The sequence below is a fragment of the Euprymna scolopes genome, chromosome 15 (genome assembly GCF_053919585.1).
Source record: "Euprymna scolopes isolate OS-2025 chromosome 15, ASM5391958v1, whole genome shotgun sequence".
NCBI lineage: Eukaryota > Metazoa > Mollusca > Cephalopoda > Sepiida > Sepiolidae > Euprymna > Euprymna scolopes.
This window is the reverse complement of record NC_136496.1, coordinates 48,354,751-48,375,002: the sequence shown is the minus strand read 5'-3', so window position 1 is coordinate 48,375,002 and position 20,252 is coordinate 48,354,751.

Genomic DNA, 20,252 nt, shown 5'->3' with positions numbered 1-20,252 from the left:
TAAGATCGACACACCAAAGAAAAATTAAATTTGAAAACATAAGATCGACACACCAAAGAAAAATTAAATTCGAAACTTAGGACTGAAACACCAAAGAAAAATTAAATTCAAAATATAAGATTGACAAACTAAAGAAAAATTAAATTCAAAACATAAGATCGACACACCAAAGAAAAATTAAATTCAAAACATAAGATTGACAAACCAAAGAAAAATTAAATTCAAAACATAAGACCGACACACCAAAGAAAAATTAAATTCAAAATATAAGATTGACAAACCAAAGAAAAATTAAATTCAAAATATAAGATCGACACACCAAAGAAAAATTAAATTCCAAACATAAGATCGACACACCAAAGAAAAATTAAATTCAAAATATAAGATTGACAAACCAAAGAAAAATTAAATTCAAAACATAAGATCGACACACCAATGAAAAATTAAATTCAAAACATAAGATCGACACACCAAATAAAATTGAAATTCAAAATATAAGATTGACACACCAAAGAAAAATTAAATTCAAAACAAAAGATTGACACACCAAAGAAAAATTAAATTCAAAACATAAGATCGACACACCAAAGAAAAATTAAATTCAAAATATAAGATCGACACACCAAAGAAAAATTAAATTCAAAACATAAGATCGACACACCAAAGAAAAATTAAATTCAAAACATAAGATTGACAAACCAAAGAAAAATTAAATTCAAAACATAAGATCGACACACCAAAGAAAAATTAAATTCAAAACATAAGATCGACACACCAAAGAAAAATTAAATTCAAAACATAAGATCGACACACCAAAGAAAAATTAAATTCAAAACATAAGATCGACACACCAAAGAAAAATTAAATTCAAAACATAAGATCGACACACCAAAGAAAAATTAAATTCAAAACATAAGATCGACACACCAAAGAAAAATTAAATTCAAAATATAAGATTGACACACCAAAGAAAAATTAAATTCCAAACATAAGATCGACACACCAAAGAAAAATTAAATTCAAAACATAAGATCGACACACCAAAGAAAAATTAAATTCAAAACATAAGATTGACAAACCAAAGAAAAATTAAATTCAAAACATAAGATCGACACACCAAAGAAAAATTAAATTCAAAATATAAGATTGACAGACCAAAGAAAAATTAAATTCAAAACATAAGATCGACACACCAAAGAAAAATTAAATTCAAAACATAAGATCGACACACCAAAGAAAAATTAAATTCAAAACAGAATATTGACACACCAAAGAAAAATTCAATTCAAAACAGAAGATTGACACACCAAAGAAAAATTAAATTCAAAACAGAATATTGACACACCAAAGAAAAATTAAATTCAAAACATAAGATCGACACACCAAAGAAAAATTAAATTCAAAACAGAAGATTGACACACCAAAGAAAAATTAAATTAAAAACAGAAGATTGACACACCAAAGAAAAATTAAATTCAATACAGAATATTGACACACCAAAGAAAAATTAAATTCAAAACATAAGATCGACGCACCAAAGAAAAATTAAATTCAAAACATAAGATCGACACACCAAAGAAAAATTAAATTCAAAACATAAGATCGACACACCAAAGAAAAATTAAATTCAAAACATAAGATCGACACACCAAAGAAAAATTAAATTCAAAACATAAGATCGACACACCAAAGAAAAATTAAATTCAAAATATAAGATTGACACACCAAAGAAAAATTAAATTCAAAACATAAGATCGACACACCAAAGAAAAATTAAATTCAAAATATAAGATTGACAAACCAAAGAAAAATTAAATTCAAAACATAAGATCGACACACCAAAGAAAAATTAAATTCAAAATATAAGATCGACACACCAAAGAAAAATTAAATTTGAAAACATAAGATCGACACACCAAAGAAAAATTAAATTCGAAACTTAGGACTGAAACACCAAAGAAAAATTGAATTCAAAATATAAGATTGACAAACCAAAGAAAAATTAAATTCAAAACATAAGATCGACACACCAAAGAAAAATTAAATTCAAAATATAAGATTGACAAACCAAAGAAAAATTAAATTCAAAACATAAGATCGACACACCAAAGAAAAATTAAATTCAAAACATAAGATCGACACACCAAAGAAAAATTAAATTCAAACCATAAGATCGACACACCAAAGAACAATTAAATTCAAAACATAAGATCGACACACCAAAGAAAAATTAAATTCAAAATATAAGATCGACACACCAAAGAAAAATTAAATTCAAAACATAAGATCGACACACCAAAGAAAAATTAAATTCAAAACATAAGATCGACACACCAAAGAAAAATTAAATTCAAAATATAAGATTGACAAACCAAAGAAAAATTAAATTCAAAACATAAGATCGACACACCAAAGAAAAATTAAATTCAAAACATAAGATCGACACACCAAAGAAAAATTAAATTCAAAACATAAGATCGACACACCAAAGAAAAATTAAATTCAAAATATAAGATCGACACACCAAAGAAAAATTAAATTCAAAACATAAGATCGACACACCAAAGAAAAATTAAATTCAAAACATAAGATTGACAAACCAAAGAAAAATTAAATTCAAAACATAAGATCGACACACCAAAGAAAAATTAAATTCAAAACATAAGATCGACACACCAAAGAAAAATTAAATTCAAAACATAAGATCGACACACCAAATAAAAATTAAATTCAAAACATAAGATCGACACACCAAAGAAAAATTAAATTCAAAACATAAGATCGACACACCAAAGAAAAATTAAATTCAAAACATAAGATCGACACACCAAAGAAAAATTAAATTCAAAATATAAGATTGACACACCAAAGAAAAATTAAATTCAAAACATAAGATTGACACACCAAAGAAAAATTAATTTCAAAACATAAGATTGACACACCAAAGAAAAATTAAATTCTAAACATAAGATTGACACACCAAAGAAACATTCAATTCAAAACATAAGATTGACACACAAAAGAAAAATTAAATTCAAAACAGAAGATTGACACACCAAAGAAACATTCAATTCAAAACATAAGATCGACACACCAAAGAAAAATTAAATTCAAAACATAAGATCGACACACCAAAGAAAAATTAAATTCAAAATATAAGATTGACAAACCAAAGAAAAATTAAATTCAAAACATAAGATCGACACACCAAAGAAAAATTAAATTCAAAACATAAGATCGACACACCAAAGAAAAATTAAATTCAAACCATAAGATCGACACACCAAAGAACAATTAAATTCAAAACATAAGATCGACACACCAAAGAAAAATTAAATTCAAAATATAAGATCGACACACCAAAGAAAAATTTAATTCAAAACATAAGATCGACACACCAAAGAAAAATTAAATTCAAAACATAAGATCGACACACCAAAGAAAAATTAAATTCAAAATATAAGATTGACAAACCAAAGAAAAATTAAATTCAAAACATAAGATCGACACACCAAAGAAAAATTAAATTCAAAACATAAGATCGACACACCAAAGAAAAATTAAATTCAAAACATAAGATCGACACACCAAAGAAAAATTAAATTCAAAATATAAGATCGACACACCAAAGAAAAATTAAATTCAAAACATAAGATCGACACACCAAAGAAAAATTAAATTCAAAACATAAGATTGACAAACCAAAGAAAAATTAAATTCAAAACATAAGATCGACACACCAAAGAAAAATTAAATTCAAAACATAAGATCGACACACCAAAGAAAAATTAAATTCAAAACATAAGATCGACACACCAAATAAAAATTAAATTCAAAACATAAGATCGACACACCAAAGAAAAATTAAATTCTAAACATAAGATCGACACACCAAAGAAAAATTAAATTCAAAACATAAGATCGACACACCAAAGAAAAATTAAATTCAAAATATAAGATTGACACACCAAAGAAAAATTAAATTCAAAACATAAGATCGACACACCAAAGAAAAATTAAATTCAAAACATAAGATCGACACACCAAAGAAAAATTAAATTCAAAATATAAGATTGACAAACCAAAGAAAAATTAAATTCAAAACATAAGATCGACACACCAAAGAAAAATTAAATTCAAAATATAAGATCGACACACCAAAGAACAATTAAATTCAAAACATAAGATCGACACACCAAAGAAAAATTAAATTCGAAACATAAGATTGAAACACCAAAGAAAAATTAAATTCAAAATATAAGATTGACACACCAAAGAAAAATTAAATTCAAAACATAAGATCGACACACCAAAGAAAAATTAAATTCAAAACATAAGATTGACAAACCAAAGAAAAATTAAATTCAAAACATAAGACCGACACACCAAAGAAAAATTAAATTCAAAATATAAGATTGACAAACCAAAGAAAAATTAAATTCAAAATATAAGATCGACACACCAAAGAAAAATTAAATTCAAAACATAAGATCGACACACCAAAGAAAAATTAAATTCAAAACATAAGATCGACACACCAAAGAAAAATTAAATTCAAAACATAAGATTGACAAACCAAAGAAAAATTAAATTCAAAACATAAGATCGACACACCAAAGAAAAATTAAATTCAAAACATAAGATCGACACACCAAAGAAAAATTAAATTCAAAACATAAGATCGACACACCAAATAAAAATTAAATTCAAAACATAAGATCGACACACCAAAGAAAAATTAAATTCAAAACATAAGATCGACACACCAAAGAAAAATTAAATTCAAAACATAAGATCGACACACCAAAGAAAAATTAAATTCAAAATATAAGATTGACACACCAAAGAAAAATTAAATTCAAAACATAAGATTGACACACCAAAGAAAAATTAATTTCAAAACATAAGATTGACACACCAAAGAAAAATTAAATTTTAAACATAAGATTGACACACCAAAGAAACATTCAATTCAAAACATAAGATTGACACACAAAAGAAAAATTAAATTCAAAACAGAAGATTGACACACCAAAGAAACATTCAATTCAAAACATAAGATCGACACACCAAAGAAAAATTAAATTCAAAACATAAGATCGACACACCAAAGAAAAATTAAATTCAAAATATAAGATTGACAAACCAAAGAAAAATTAAATTCAAAACATAAGATCGACACACCAAAGAAAAATTAAATTCAAAACATAAGATCGACACACCAAAGAAAAATTAAATTCAAACCATAAGATCGACACACCAAAGAACAATTAAATTCAAAACATAAGATCGACACACCAAAGAACAATTAAATTCAAAACATAAGATCGACACACCAAAGAAAAATTAAATTCAAAACATAAGATCGACACACCCAAAAAAAATTAAATTAAAAACATAAGATCGACACACCAAAGAGAAATTAAATTCAAAACATAAGATCGACACACCAAAGAAAAATTAAATTCAAAACAGAAGATTGACACACCAAAGAAAAATTAAATTTAAAACAGAAGATCGACACACCAAAGAAAAATTAAATTCAAAACATAAGATCGACACACCAAAGAAAAATTAAATTTAAAACATAAGATCGACACACCAAAGAAAAATTAAATTCAAAATATAAGATCGACACACCAAAGGAACATTCAATTGAAAATATAAGATTGACATACCAAAGAAAAATTAAATTCAAAACATAAGATCGACACACCAAAGAAAAATTAAATTCAAAACATAAGATCGACACACCAAAGAAAAATTAAATTCAAAACATAAGATTGACACACCAAAGAAAAATTAAATTCAAAACATAAGATCGACACACCAAAGAAAAATTGGACGAAGTAAAGAATAGATACCCTGTAGCAGACGACGACGCCTGGCGGTGCCAGGCGCACAATTCAACTAACACCGGTGATTCGACCTTGACATTGGCACAAGCACACGGCGTCGGTTGTTTGTAAACACGTCAAATAGCAAACATGCTCGAATATTCACCAGCATTTTTTTAAAAATATATTTACAAAACCTTTGAAGATTTAAAAGAAAAAGTATATATTTACAAAACATTTTTTTAAAATAAGTAACAAAACGAACGTATTTAAATAAAAGATATTTAAATAAACGGGTGTCTCTTTCTGTTTTGGATTTTTGCAACCAAGATTGATTTTTATGTGCCGTGTTTTGGGGGGTTCTGTGTGCGTTTTTAAGACAATTCAATATTTATTCTTTAAAACATTAACTTTAGCGACAATTAATATATTTTCAAAATAATACTTTTAAATATTACATTTTTACGAATATTCGCAAGCAAGATTTAAAAAAAAAAAAAAAAAGACGAGGTGTTTTTTTTTTTTTTTCAATTAAATTATAAACTTTATTTGAACTTTCAACAAACTTTTACAGACATAAAAATAGACTTTATGGATATTTTATAATAATTTTTTAAAAATATATTTAACGAAAAGTTTTTTTTTTATCATTTCATTGTTGAATAAAATTTCAAAGTAATAAATGGTGAAAAAAAATATCTCGAAAAGAAAAAACACCTTGTCTTTTTTTTTGTTTTAAATAAAACTTTAATTTTAAAATTTCGATGTTTGAAAAACAGTCCATAATATATATTTCATTATAAAAGTTCTATTTTTGTTTGATAAAAAGAATAAAACAGTTAATAAATAATAAAAAAAAACAACAGTCCATTAAGTTCAAATAAAGACTGTTTGAATAAAACTTATAAAAAAAGGTTCATTCTATACGGTTTTGGCCATTTCTTTTTTGTGCATTTTTGATACAATTCAATATTTATTTACAGTGCGATGTATGTCGGTGGTCAGTGAAGGAGAACTCCTTTTAGGCCGAGGCAATTTTTATGCATAATAAAATCACAAGTATAAACAATTGAGATAAAAAAAATATATTATTTTATTCACATCTTTTTATAACTTTTATTTTTATAAAGATGAAATGTAGTATCACAAGATAGAAATCTTTTTATAATTTTTATTTTAAAAAAAACTGTCTGTAAAAGTTTGTTGAAAGTTCAAATAAAGTTTATAATTTAATTGAAAAAAAAAAAACACCTCGTCTTTTTTTTTTTTAAATCTTGCTCGCGAATATTCGTAAAAATGTAATATTTAAAAATATTATTTTGAAAATATATTGTCACTGAAGTTAATGTTTTAAAGAATAAATATTGAATTGTCTTAAAAATGCACACAGAACCCCCCAAAACACGGCACATAAAAATCAATCTTGGTTGCAAAAATCCAAAACAGAAAGAGACACCCGTTTATTTAAATATCTTTTATTTAAATACGTTCGTTTTGTTACTTATTTTAAAAAAATGTTTTGTAAATATATACTTTTTCTTTTAAATCTTCAAAGGTTTTGTAAATATATTTTTAAAAAAATGCTGGTGAATATTCGAGCATGTTTGCTATTTGACGTGTTTACAAACAACCGACGCCGTGTGCTTGTGCCAATGTCAAGGTCGAATCACCGGTGTTAGTTGAATTGTGCACCTGGCACCGCCAGGCGGTGTCGTCTGCTACAGGGTATCTATTCTTTACTTCGTCCGAAAAATTAAATTCAAAACATAAGATCGACACACCAAAGAACAATTAAATTCAAAACAGAAGATTGACACACCAAAGAAAAATTAAATTCAAAACATAAGATCGACACACCCAAAAAAAATTAAATTCAAAACATAAGATCGACACACCAAAGAACAATTAAATTCAAAACATAAGATCGACACACCAAAGAAAAATTAAATTCAAAACATAAGATCGACACACCCAAAAAAAATTAAATTCAAAACATAAGATCGACACACCAAAGAGAAATTAAATTCAAAACATAAGATCGACACACCAAAGAAAAATTAAATTCAAAACAGAAGATTGACACACCAAAGAAAAATTAAATTTAAAACAGAAGATCGACACACCAAAGAAAAATTAAATTCAAAACATAAGATTGACACACCAAAGAAAAATTAAATTTAAAACATAAGATCGACACACCAAAGAAAAATTAAATTCAAAATATAAGATCGACACACCAAAGGAACATTCAATTGAAAATATAAGATTGACATACCAAAGAAAAATTAAATTCAAAACATAAGATCGACACACCAAAGAAAAATTAAATTCAAAACATAAGATCGACACACCAAAGAAAAATTAAATTCAAAACATAAGATTGACACACCAAAGAAAAATTAAATCCAAAACGTAAGATCGACACACCAAAGAAAAATTAAATTCAAAACAGAATATTGACACACCAAAGAAAAATTCAATTCAAAACAGAAGATTGACACACCAAAGAAAAATTAAATTCAAAACAGAATATTGACACACCAAAGAAAAATAAAATTCAAAACATAAGATCGACACACCAAAGAAAAATTAAATTCAAAACAGAAGATTGACACACCAAAGAAAAATTAAATTCAAAACAGAAGATTGACACACCAAAGAAAAATTAAATTCAAAACAGAATATTGACACACCAAAGAAAAATTAAATTCAAAACATAAGATCGACACACCATAGAAAAATTAAATTCAAAACATAAGATCGACACACCAAAGAAAAATTAAATTCAAAACAGAAGATCGACACACCAAAGTAAAATTAAATTCAAAACATAAGATCGACACACCAAAGAAAAATTAAATTCAAAATATAAGATTGACAAACCAAAGAAAAATTAAATTCAAAACATAAGATCGACACACCAAAGAAAAATTAAATTCAAAACATAAGATCGAGACACCAAAGAAAAATTAAATTCAAAACAGAATATTGACACACCAAAGAAAAATTCAATTCAAAACAGAAGATTGACACACCAAAGAAAAATTAAATTCAAAACAGAATATTGACACACCAAAGAAAAATTAAATTCAAAACATAAGATCGACACACCAAAGAAAAATTAAATTCAAAACAGAAGATTGACACACCAAAGAAAAATTAAATTAAAAACAGAAGATTGACACACCAAAGAAAAATTAAATTCAATACAGAATATTGACACACCAAAGAAAAATTAAATTCAAAACATAAGACCGACACACCAAAGAAAAATTAAATTCAAAATATAAGATTGACAAACCAAAGAAAAATTAAATTAAAAATATAAGATCGACACACCAAAGAAAAATTAAATTCAAAACATAAGATCGACACACCAAAGAAAAATTAAATTCAAAATATAAGATTGACAAACCAAAGAAAAATTAAATTCAAAACATAAGATCGACACACCAATGAAAAATTAAATTCAAAACATAAGATCGACACACCAAAGAAAATTTAAATTCAAAATATAAGATTGACACACCAAAGAAAAATTAAATTCAAAACATAAGATTGACACACCAAAGAAAAATTAAATTCAAAACATAAGATCGACACACCAAAGAAAAATTAAATTCAAAACATAAGATCGACACACCAAAGAACAATTAAATTCAAAACATAAGATCGACACACCAAAGAAAAATTAAATTCAAAACATAAGATCGACACACCCAAGAAAAATTAAATTCAAAACATAAGATCGACACACCAAAGAAAAATTAAATTCAAAACATAAGATCGACACACCAAAGAGAAATTAAATTCAAAACATAAGATCGACACACCAAAGAAAAATTAAATTCAAAACAGAAGATTGACACACCAAAGAAAAATTAAATTCAAAACAGAAGATCGACACACCAAATAAAAATTAAATTCAAAACATAAGATTGACACACCAAAGAAAAATTAAATTCAAAACATAAGATCGACACACCAAAGACAAATTAAATTCAAAATATAAGATCGACACACCAAAGGAACATTCAATTGAAAATATAAGATTGACATACCAAAGAAAAATTAAATTCAAAACATAAGATCGACACACCAAAGAAAAATTAAATTCAAAACATAAGATTGACACACCAAAGAAAAATTAAATTCAAAACATAAGATCGACACACCAAAGAAAAATTAAATTCAAAATATAAGATTGACAAACCAAAGAAAAATTAAATTCAAAACATAAGATCGACACACCAAAGAAAAATTAAATTCAAAACATAAGATCGACACACCAAAGAAAAATTAAATTCAAAACAGAAGATTGACACACCAAAGAACAATTAAATTCAAAACAGAAGATTGACACACCAAAGAAAAATTAAATTCAAAATATAAGATTGACACACCAAAGAAAAATTAAATTCAAAACATAAGATTGACACACCAAAGAAAAATTAATTTCAAAACATAAGATTGACACACCAAAGAAAAATTAAATTCTAAACATAAGATTGACACACCAAAGAAACATTCAATTCAAAACATAAATTGACACACAAAAGAAAAATTAAATTCAAAACAGAAGATTGACACACCAAAGAAAAATTAAATCCAAAACGTAAGATCGACACACCAAAGAAAAATTAAATTCAAAACAGAATATTGACACACCAAAGAAAAATTCAATTCAAAACAGAAGATTGACACACCAAAGAAAAATTAAATTCAAAACAGAATATTGACACACCAAAGAAAAATTAAATTCAAAACATAAGATCGACACACCAAAGAAAAATTAAATTCAAAACAGAAGATTGACACACCAAAGAAAAATTAAATTCAAAACAGAAGATTGACACACCAAAGAAAAATTAAATTCAAAACAGAATATTGACACACCAAAGAAAAATTAAATTCAAAACATAAGATCGACACACCATAGAAAAATTAAATTCAAAACATAAGATCGACACACCAAAGAAAAATTAAATTCAAAACAGAAGATCGACACACCAAAGTAAAATTAAATTCAAAACATAAGATCGACACACCAAAGAAAAATTAAATTCAAAATATAAGATTGACAAACCAAAGAAAAATTAAATTCAAAACATAAGATCGACACACCAAAGAAAAATTAAATTCAAAACATAAGATCGAGACACCAAAGAAAAATTAAATTCAAAACAGAATATTGACACACCAAAGAAAAATTCAATTCAAAACAGAAGATTGACACACCAAAGAAAAATTAAATTCAAAACAGAATATTGACACACCAAAGAAAAATTAAATTCAAAACATAAGATCGACACACCAAAGAAAAATTAAATTCAAAACAGAAGATTGACACACCAAAGAAAAATTAAATTAAAAACAGAAGATTGACACACCAAAGAAAAATTAAATTCAATACAGAATATTGACACACCAAAGAAAAATTAAATTCAAAACATAAGACCGACACACCAAAGAAAAATTAAATTCAAAATATAAGATTGACAAACCAAAGAAAAATTAAATTAAAAATATAAGATCGACACACCAAAGAAAAATTAAATTCAAAACATAAGATCGACACACCAAAGAAAAATTAAATTCAAAATATAAGATTGACAAACCAAAGAAAAATTAAATTCAAAACATAAGATCGACACACCAATGAAAAATTAAATTCAAAACATAAGATCGACACACCAAAGAAAATTTAAATTCAAAATATAAGATTGACACACCAAAGAAAAATTAAATTCAAAACATAAGATTGACACACCAAAGAAAAATTAAATTCAAAACATAAGATCGACACACCAAAGAAAAATTAAATTCAAAACATAAGATCGACACACCAAAGAACAATTAAATTCAAAACATAAGATCGACACACCAAAGAAAAATTAAATTCAAAACATAAGATCGACACACCCAAGAAAAATTAAATTCAAAACATAAGATCGACACACCAAAGAAAAATTAAATTCAAAACATAAGATCGACACACCAAAGAGAAATTAAATTCAAAACATAAGATCGACACACCAAAGAAAAATTAAATTCAAAACAGAAGATTGACACACCAAAGAAAAATTAAATTCAAAACAGAAGATCGACACACCAAATAAAAATTAAATTCAAAACATAAGATTGACACACCAAAGAAAAATTAAATTCAAAACATAAGATCGACACACCAAAGACAAATTAAATTCAAAATATAAGATCGACACACCAAAGGAACATTCAATTGAAAATATAAGATTGACATACCAAAGAAAAATTAAATTCAAAACATAAGATCGACACACCAAAGAAAAATTAAATTCAAAACATAAGATTGACACACCAAAGAAAAATTAAATTCAAAACATAAGATCGACACACCAAAGAAAAATTAAATTCAAAACAGAAGATTGACACACCAAAGAAAAATTAAATTCAAAACATAAGATCGACACACCAAAGAAAAATTAAATTCAAAATATAAGATTGACAAACCAAAGAAAAATTAAATTCAAAACATAAGATCGACACACCAAAGAAAAATTAAATTCAAAACATAAGATCGACACACCAAAGAAAAATTAAATTCAAAACAGAAGATTGACACACCAAAGAACAATAAAATTCAAAACAGAAGATTGACACACCAAAGAAAAATTAAATTCAAAATATAAGATTGACACACCAAAGAAAAATTAAATTCAAAACATAAGATTGACACACCAAAGAAAAATTAATTTCAAAACATAAGATTGACACACCAAAGAAAAATTAAATTCTAAACATAAGATTGACACACCAAAGAAACATTCAATTCAAAACATAAGATTGACACACAAAAGAAAAATTAAATTCAAAACAGAAGATTGACACACCAAAGAAACATTCATTTCAAAACATAAGATCGACACACCAAAGAAAAATTAAATTCAAAACATAAGATCGACACACCAAAGAAAAATTAAATTCAAAATATAAGATTGACAAACCAAAGAAAAATTAAATTCAAAACATAAGATCGACACACCAAAGAAAAATTAAATTCAAAACATAAGATCGACACACCAAAGAAAAATTAAATTCAAACCATAAGATCGACACACCAAAGAACAATTAAATTCAAAACATAAGATCGACACACCAAAGAAAAATTAAATTCAAAATATAAGATCGACACACCAAAGAAAAATTAAATTCAAAACATAAGATCGACACACCAAAGAAAAATTAAATTCAAAACATAAGATCGACACACCAAAGAAAAATTAAATTCAAAATATAAGATTGACAAACCAAAGAAAAATTAAATTCAAAACATAAGATCGACACACCAAAGAAAAATTAAATTCAAAACATAAGATCGACACACCAAAGAAAAATTAAATTCAAAACATAAGATCGACACACCAAAGAAAAATTAAATTCAAAATATAAGATCGACACACCAAAGAAAAATTAAATTCAAAACATAAGATCGACACACCAAAGAAAAATTAAATTCAAAACATAAGATTGACAAACCAAAGAAAAATTAAATTCAAAACATAAGATCGACACACCAAAGAAAAATTAAATTCAAAACATAAGATCGACACACCAAAGAAAAATTAAATTCAAAACATAAGATCGACACACCAAATAAAAATTAAATTCAAAACATAAGATCGACACACCAAAGAAAAATTAAATTCAAAACATAAGATCGACACACCAAAGAAAAATTAAATTCAAAACATAAGATCGACACACCAAAGAAAAATTAAATTCAAATATAAGATTGACACACCAAAGAAAAATTAAATTCAAAACATAAGATCGACACACCAAAGAAAAATTAAATTCAAAACATAAGATCGACACACCAAAGAAAAATTAAATTCAAAATATAAGATTGACAAACCAAAGAAAAATTAAATTCAAAACATAAGATCGACACACCAAAGAAAAATTAAATTCAAAATATAAGATCGACACACCAAAGAAAAATTAAATTCAAAACATAAGATCGACACACCAAAGAAAAATTAAATTCGAAACATAAGATTGAAACACCAAAGAAAAATTAAATTCAAAATATAAGATTGACACACCAAAGAAAAATTAAATTCAAAACATAAGATCGACACACCAAAGAAAAATTAAATTCAAAACATAAGATTGACAAACCAAAGAAAAATTAAATTCAAAACATAAGACCGACACACCAAAGAAAAATTAAATTCAAAATATAAGATTGACAAACCAAAGAAAAATTAAATTCAAAATATAAAATCGACACACCAAAGAAAAATTAAATTCAAAATATAAGATCGACACACCAAAGAAAAATTAAATTCAAAATATAAGATTGACAAACCAAAGAAAAATTAAATTCAAAACATAAGATCGACACACCAATGAAAAATTAAATTCAAAACATAAGATCGACACACCAAAGAAAATTTAAATTCAAAATATAAGATTGACACACCAAAGAAAAATTAAATTCAAAACATAAGATTGACACACCAAAGAAAAATTAAATTCAAAACATAAGATCGACACACCAAAGAAAAATTAAATTCAAAACATAAGATCGACACACCAAAGAACAATTAAATTCAAAACATAAGATCGACACACCAAAGAAAAATTAAATTCAAAACATAAGATCGACACACCCAAAAAAAATTAAATTCAAAACATAAGATCGACACACCAAAGAGAAATTAAATTTAAAACATAAGATCGACACACCAAAGAAAAATTAAATTCAAAACAGAAGATTGACACACCAAAGAAAAATTAAATTTAAAACAGAAGATCGACACACCAAAGAAAAATTAAATTCAAAACATAAGATTGACACACCAAAGAAAAATTAAATTCAAAACATAAGATCGACACACCAAAGAAAAATTAAATTCAAAATATAAGATCGACACACCAAAGGAACATTCAATTGAAAATATAAGATTGACATACCAAAGAAAAATTAAATTCAAAACATAAGATCGACACACCAAAGAAAAATTAAATTCAAAACATAAGATCGACACACCAAAGAAAAATTAAATTCAAAACATAAGATTGACACACCAAAGAAACATTCAATTCAAAACATAAGATTGACACACCAAAGAAAAATTAAATTCAAAACATAAGATTGACACACCAAAGAAACATTCAATTCAAAACATAAGATTGACACATCAAAGAAAAATTAAATTCAAAACATAAGATTGACACACCAAAGAAAAATTAAATTCAAAACATTAGATCGACACACCAAAGAAAAATTAAATTCAAAATATAAGATCGACACACCAAAGGAAAATTCAATTCAAAATATAAGATTGACATACTAAAGAAAAATTAAATTCAAAACATAAGATCGACACACCAAAGAAAAATTAAATTCAAAACATAAGATTGACACACCAAAGAAAAATTAAATTCAAAACGTAAGATCGACACACCAAAGAAAAATTAAATTCAAAACAGAATATTGACACACCAAAGAAAAATTCAATTCAAAACAGAAGATTGACACACCAAAGAAAAATTAAATTCAAAACAGAATATTGACACACCAAAGAAAAATTAAATTCAAAACATAAGATCGACACACCAAAGAAAAATTAAATTCAAAACAGAAGATTGACACACCAAAGAAAAATTAAATTCAAAACAGAAGATTGACACACCAAAGAAAAATTAAATTCAAAACAGAATATTGACACACCAAAGAAAAATTAAATTCAAAACATAAGATCGACACACCATAGAAAAATTAAATTCAAAACATAAGATCGACACACCAAAGAAAAATTAAATTCAAAACAGAAGATCGACACACCAAAGTAAAATTAAATTCAAAACATAAGATCGACACACCAAAGAAAAATTAAATTCAAAATATAAGATTGACAAACCAAAGAAAAATTAAATTCAAAACATAAGATCGACACACCAAAGAAAAATTAAATTCAAAACATAAGATCGAGACACCAAAGAAAAATTAAATTCAAAACAGAATATTGACACACCAAAGAAAAATTCAATTCAAAACAGAAGATTGACACACCAAAGAAAAATTAAATTCAAAACAGAATATTGACACACCAAAGAAAAATTAAATTCAAAACATAAGATCGACACACCAAAGAAAAATTAAATTCAAAACAGAAGATTGACACACCAAAGAAAAATTAAATTAAAAACAGAAGATTGACACACCAAAGAAAAATTAAATTCAATACAGAATATTGACACACCAAAGAAAAATTAAATTCAAAACATAAGACCGACACACCAAAGAAAAATTAAATTCAAAATATAAGATTGACAAACCAAAGAAAAATTAAATTAAAAATATAAGATCGACACACCAAAGAAAAATTAAATTCAAAACATAAGATCGACACACCAAAGAAAAATTAAATTCAAAATATAAGATTGACAAACCAAAGAAAAATTAAATTCAAAACATAAGATCGACACACCAATGAAAAATTAAATTCAAAACATAAGATCGACACACCAAAGAAAATTTAAATTCAAAATATAAGATTGACACACCAAAGAAAAATTAAATTCAAAACATAAGATTGACACACCAAAGAAAAATTAAATTCAAAACATAAGATCGACACACCAAAGAAAAATTAAATTCAAAACATAAGATCGACACACCAAAGAACAATTAAATTCAAAACATAAGATCGACACACCAAAGAAAAATTAAATTCAAAACATAAGATCGACACACCCAAGAAAAATTAAATTCAAAACATAAGATCGACACACCAAAGAAAAATTAAATTCAAAACATAAGATCGACACACCAAAGAGAAATTAAATTCAAAACATAAGATCGACACACCAAAGAAAAATTAAATTCAAAACAGAAGATTGACACACCAAAGAAAAATTAAATTCAAAACAGAAGATCGACACACCAAATAAAAATTAAATTCAAAACATAAGATTGACACACCAAAGAAAAATTAAATTCAAAACATAAGATCGACACACCAAAGACAAATTAAATTCAAAATATAAGATCGACACACCAAAGGAACATTCAATTGAAAATATAAGATTGACATACCAAAGAAAAATTAAATTCAAAACATAAGATCGACACACCAAAGAAAAATTAAATTCAAAACATAAGATTGACACACCAAAGAAAAATTAAATTCAAAACATAAGATCGACACACCAAAGAAAAATTAAATTCAAAACAGAAGATTGACACACCAAAGAAAAATTAAATTCAAAACATAAGATCGACACACCAAAGAAAAATTAAATTCAAAATATAAGATTGACAAACCAAAGAAAAATTAAATTCAAAACATAAGATCGACACACCAAAGAAAAATTAAATTCAAAACATAAGATCGACACACCAAAGAAAAATTAAATTCAAAACAGAAGATTGACACACCAATGAACAATAAAATTCAAAACAGAAGATTGACACACCAAAGAAAAATTAAATTCAAAATATAAGATTGACACACCAAAGAAAAATTAAATTCAAAACATAAGATTGACACACCAAAGAAAAATAAATTTCAAAACAGAAGATTGACACACCAAAGAAAAATTAAATTCTAAACATAAGATTGACACACCAAAGAAACATTCAATTCAAAACATAAGATTGACACACAAAAGAAAAATTAAATTCAAAACAGAAGATTGACACACCAAAGAAACATTCAATTCAAAACATAAGATCGACACACCAAAGAAAAATTAAATTCAAAACAGAAGATCGACACACCAAAGAAAAATTAAATTAAAAATATAAGATTGACAAACCAAAGAAAAATTAAATTCAAAACATAAGATCGACACACCAAAGAAAAATTAAATTCAAAACATAAGATCGACACACCAAAGAAAAATTAAATTCAAACCATAAGATCGACACACCAAAGAACAATTAAATTCAAAACATAAGATCGACACACCAAAGAAAAATTAAATTAAAAATATAAGATCGACACACCAAAGAAAAATTAAATTCAAAACATAAGATCGACACACCAAAGAAAAATTAAATTCAAAACATAAGATCGACACACCAAAGAAAAATTAAATTCAAAATATAAGATTGACAAACCAAAGAAAAATTAAATTCAAAACATAAGATCGACACACCAAAGAAAAATTAAATTCAAAACATAAGATCGACACACCAAAGAAAAATTAAATTCAAAACATAAGATCGACACACCAAAGAAAAATTAAATTCAAAATATAAGATCGACACACCAAAGAAAAATTAAATTCAAAACATAAGATCGACACACCAAAGAAAAATTAAATTCAAAACATAAGATTGACAAACCAAAGAACAATAAAATTCAAAACATAAGATCGACACACCAAAGAAAAATTAAATTCAAAACATAAGATCGACACACCAAAGAAAAATTAAATTCAAAACATAAGATCGACACACCAAATAAAAATTAAATTCAAAACATAAGATCGACAGATCAAAGAAAAATTAAATTCAAAACATAAGATCGACACACCAAAGAAAAATTAAATTCAAAACATAAGATCGACACACCAAAGAAAAATTAAATTCAAAATATAAGATTGACACACCAAAGAAAAATTAAATTCAAAACATAAGATCGACACACCAAAGAAAAATTAAATTCAAAACATAAGATCGACACACCAAAGAAAAATTAAATTCAAAATATAAGATTGACAAACCAAAGAAAAATTAAATTCAAAACATAAGATCGACACACCAAAGAAAAATTAAATTCAAAATATAAGATCGACACACCAAAGAAAAATTAAATTCAAAACATAAGATCGACACACCAAAGAAAAATTAAATTCGAAACATAAGATTGAAACACCAAAGAAAAATTAAATTCAAAATATAAGATTGACACACCAAAGAAAAATTAAATTCAAAATATAAGATCGACACACCAAAGGAACATTCAATTGAAAATATAAGATTGACATACCAAAGAAAAATTAAATTCAAAACATAAGATCGACACACCAAAGAAAAATTAAATTCAAAACATAAGATTGACACACCAAAGAAAAATTAAATTCAAAACATAAGATCGACACACCAAAGAAAAATTAAATTCAAAACAGAAGATTGACACACCAAAGAAAAATTAAATTCAAAACATAAGATCGACACACCAAAGAAAAATTAAATTCAAAATATAAGATTGACAAACCAAAGAAAAATTAAATTCAAAACATAAGATCGACACACCAAAGAAAAATTAAATTCAAAACATAAGATCGACACACCAAAGAAAAATTAAATTCAAAACAGAAGATTGACACACCAAAGAACAATAAAATTCAAAACATAAGATCGACACACCAAAGAAAAATTAAATTCAAAATATAAGATTGACACACCAAAGAAAAATTAAATTCAAAACATAAGATTGACACACCAAAGAAAAATTAATTTCAAAACATAAGATTGACACACCAAAGAAAAATTAAATTCTAAACATAAGATTGACACACCAAAGAAACATTCAATTCAAAACATAAGATTGACACACAAAAGAAAAATTAAATTCAAAACAGAAGATTGACACACCAAAGAAACATTCAATTCAAAACATAAGATCGACACACCAAAGAAAAATTAAATTCAAAACAGAAGATCGACACACCAAAGAAAAATTAAATTAAAAATATAAGATTGACAAACCAAAGAAAAATTAAATTCAAAACATAAGATCGACACACCAAAGAAAAATTAAATTCAAAACATAAGATCGACACACCAAAGAAAAATTAAATTCAAACCATAAGATCGACACACCAACGAACAATTAAATTCAAAACATAAGATCGACACACCAAAGAAAAATTAAATTAAAAATATAAGATCGACACACCAAAGAAAAATTAAATTCAAAACATAAGATCGACACACCAAAGAAAAATTAAATTCAAAACATAAGATCGACACACCAAAGAAAAATTAAATTCAAAATATAAGATTGACAAACCAAAGAAAAATTAAATTCAAAACATAAGATCGACACACCAAAGAAAAATTAAATTCAAAACATAAGATCGACACACCAAAGAAAAATTAAATTCAAAACATAAGATCGACACACCAAAGAAAAATTAAATTCAAAATATAAGATCGACACACCAAAGAAAAATTAAATTCAAAACATAAGATCGACACACCAAAGAAAAATTAAATTCAAAACATAAGATTGACAAACCAAAGAACAATAAAATTCAAAACATAAGATCGACACACCAAAGAAAAATTAAATTCAAAACATAAGATCGACACACCAAAGAAAAATTAAATTCAAAACATAAGATCGACACACCAAATAAAAATTAAATTCAAAACATAAGATCGACAGATCAAAGAAAAATTAAATTCAA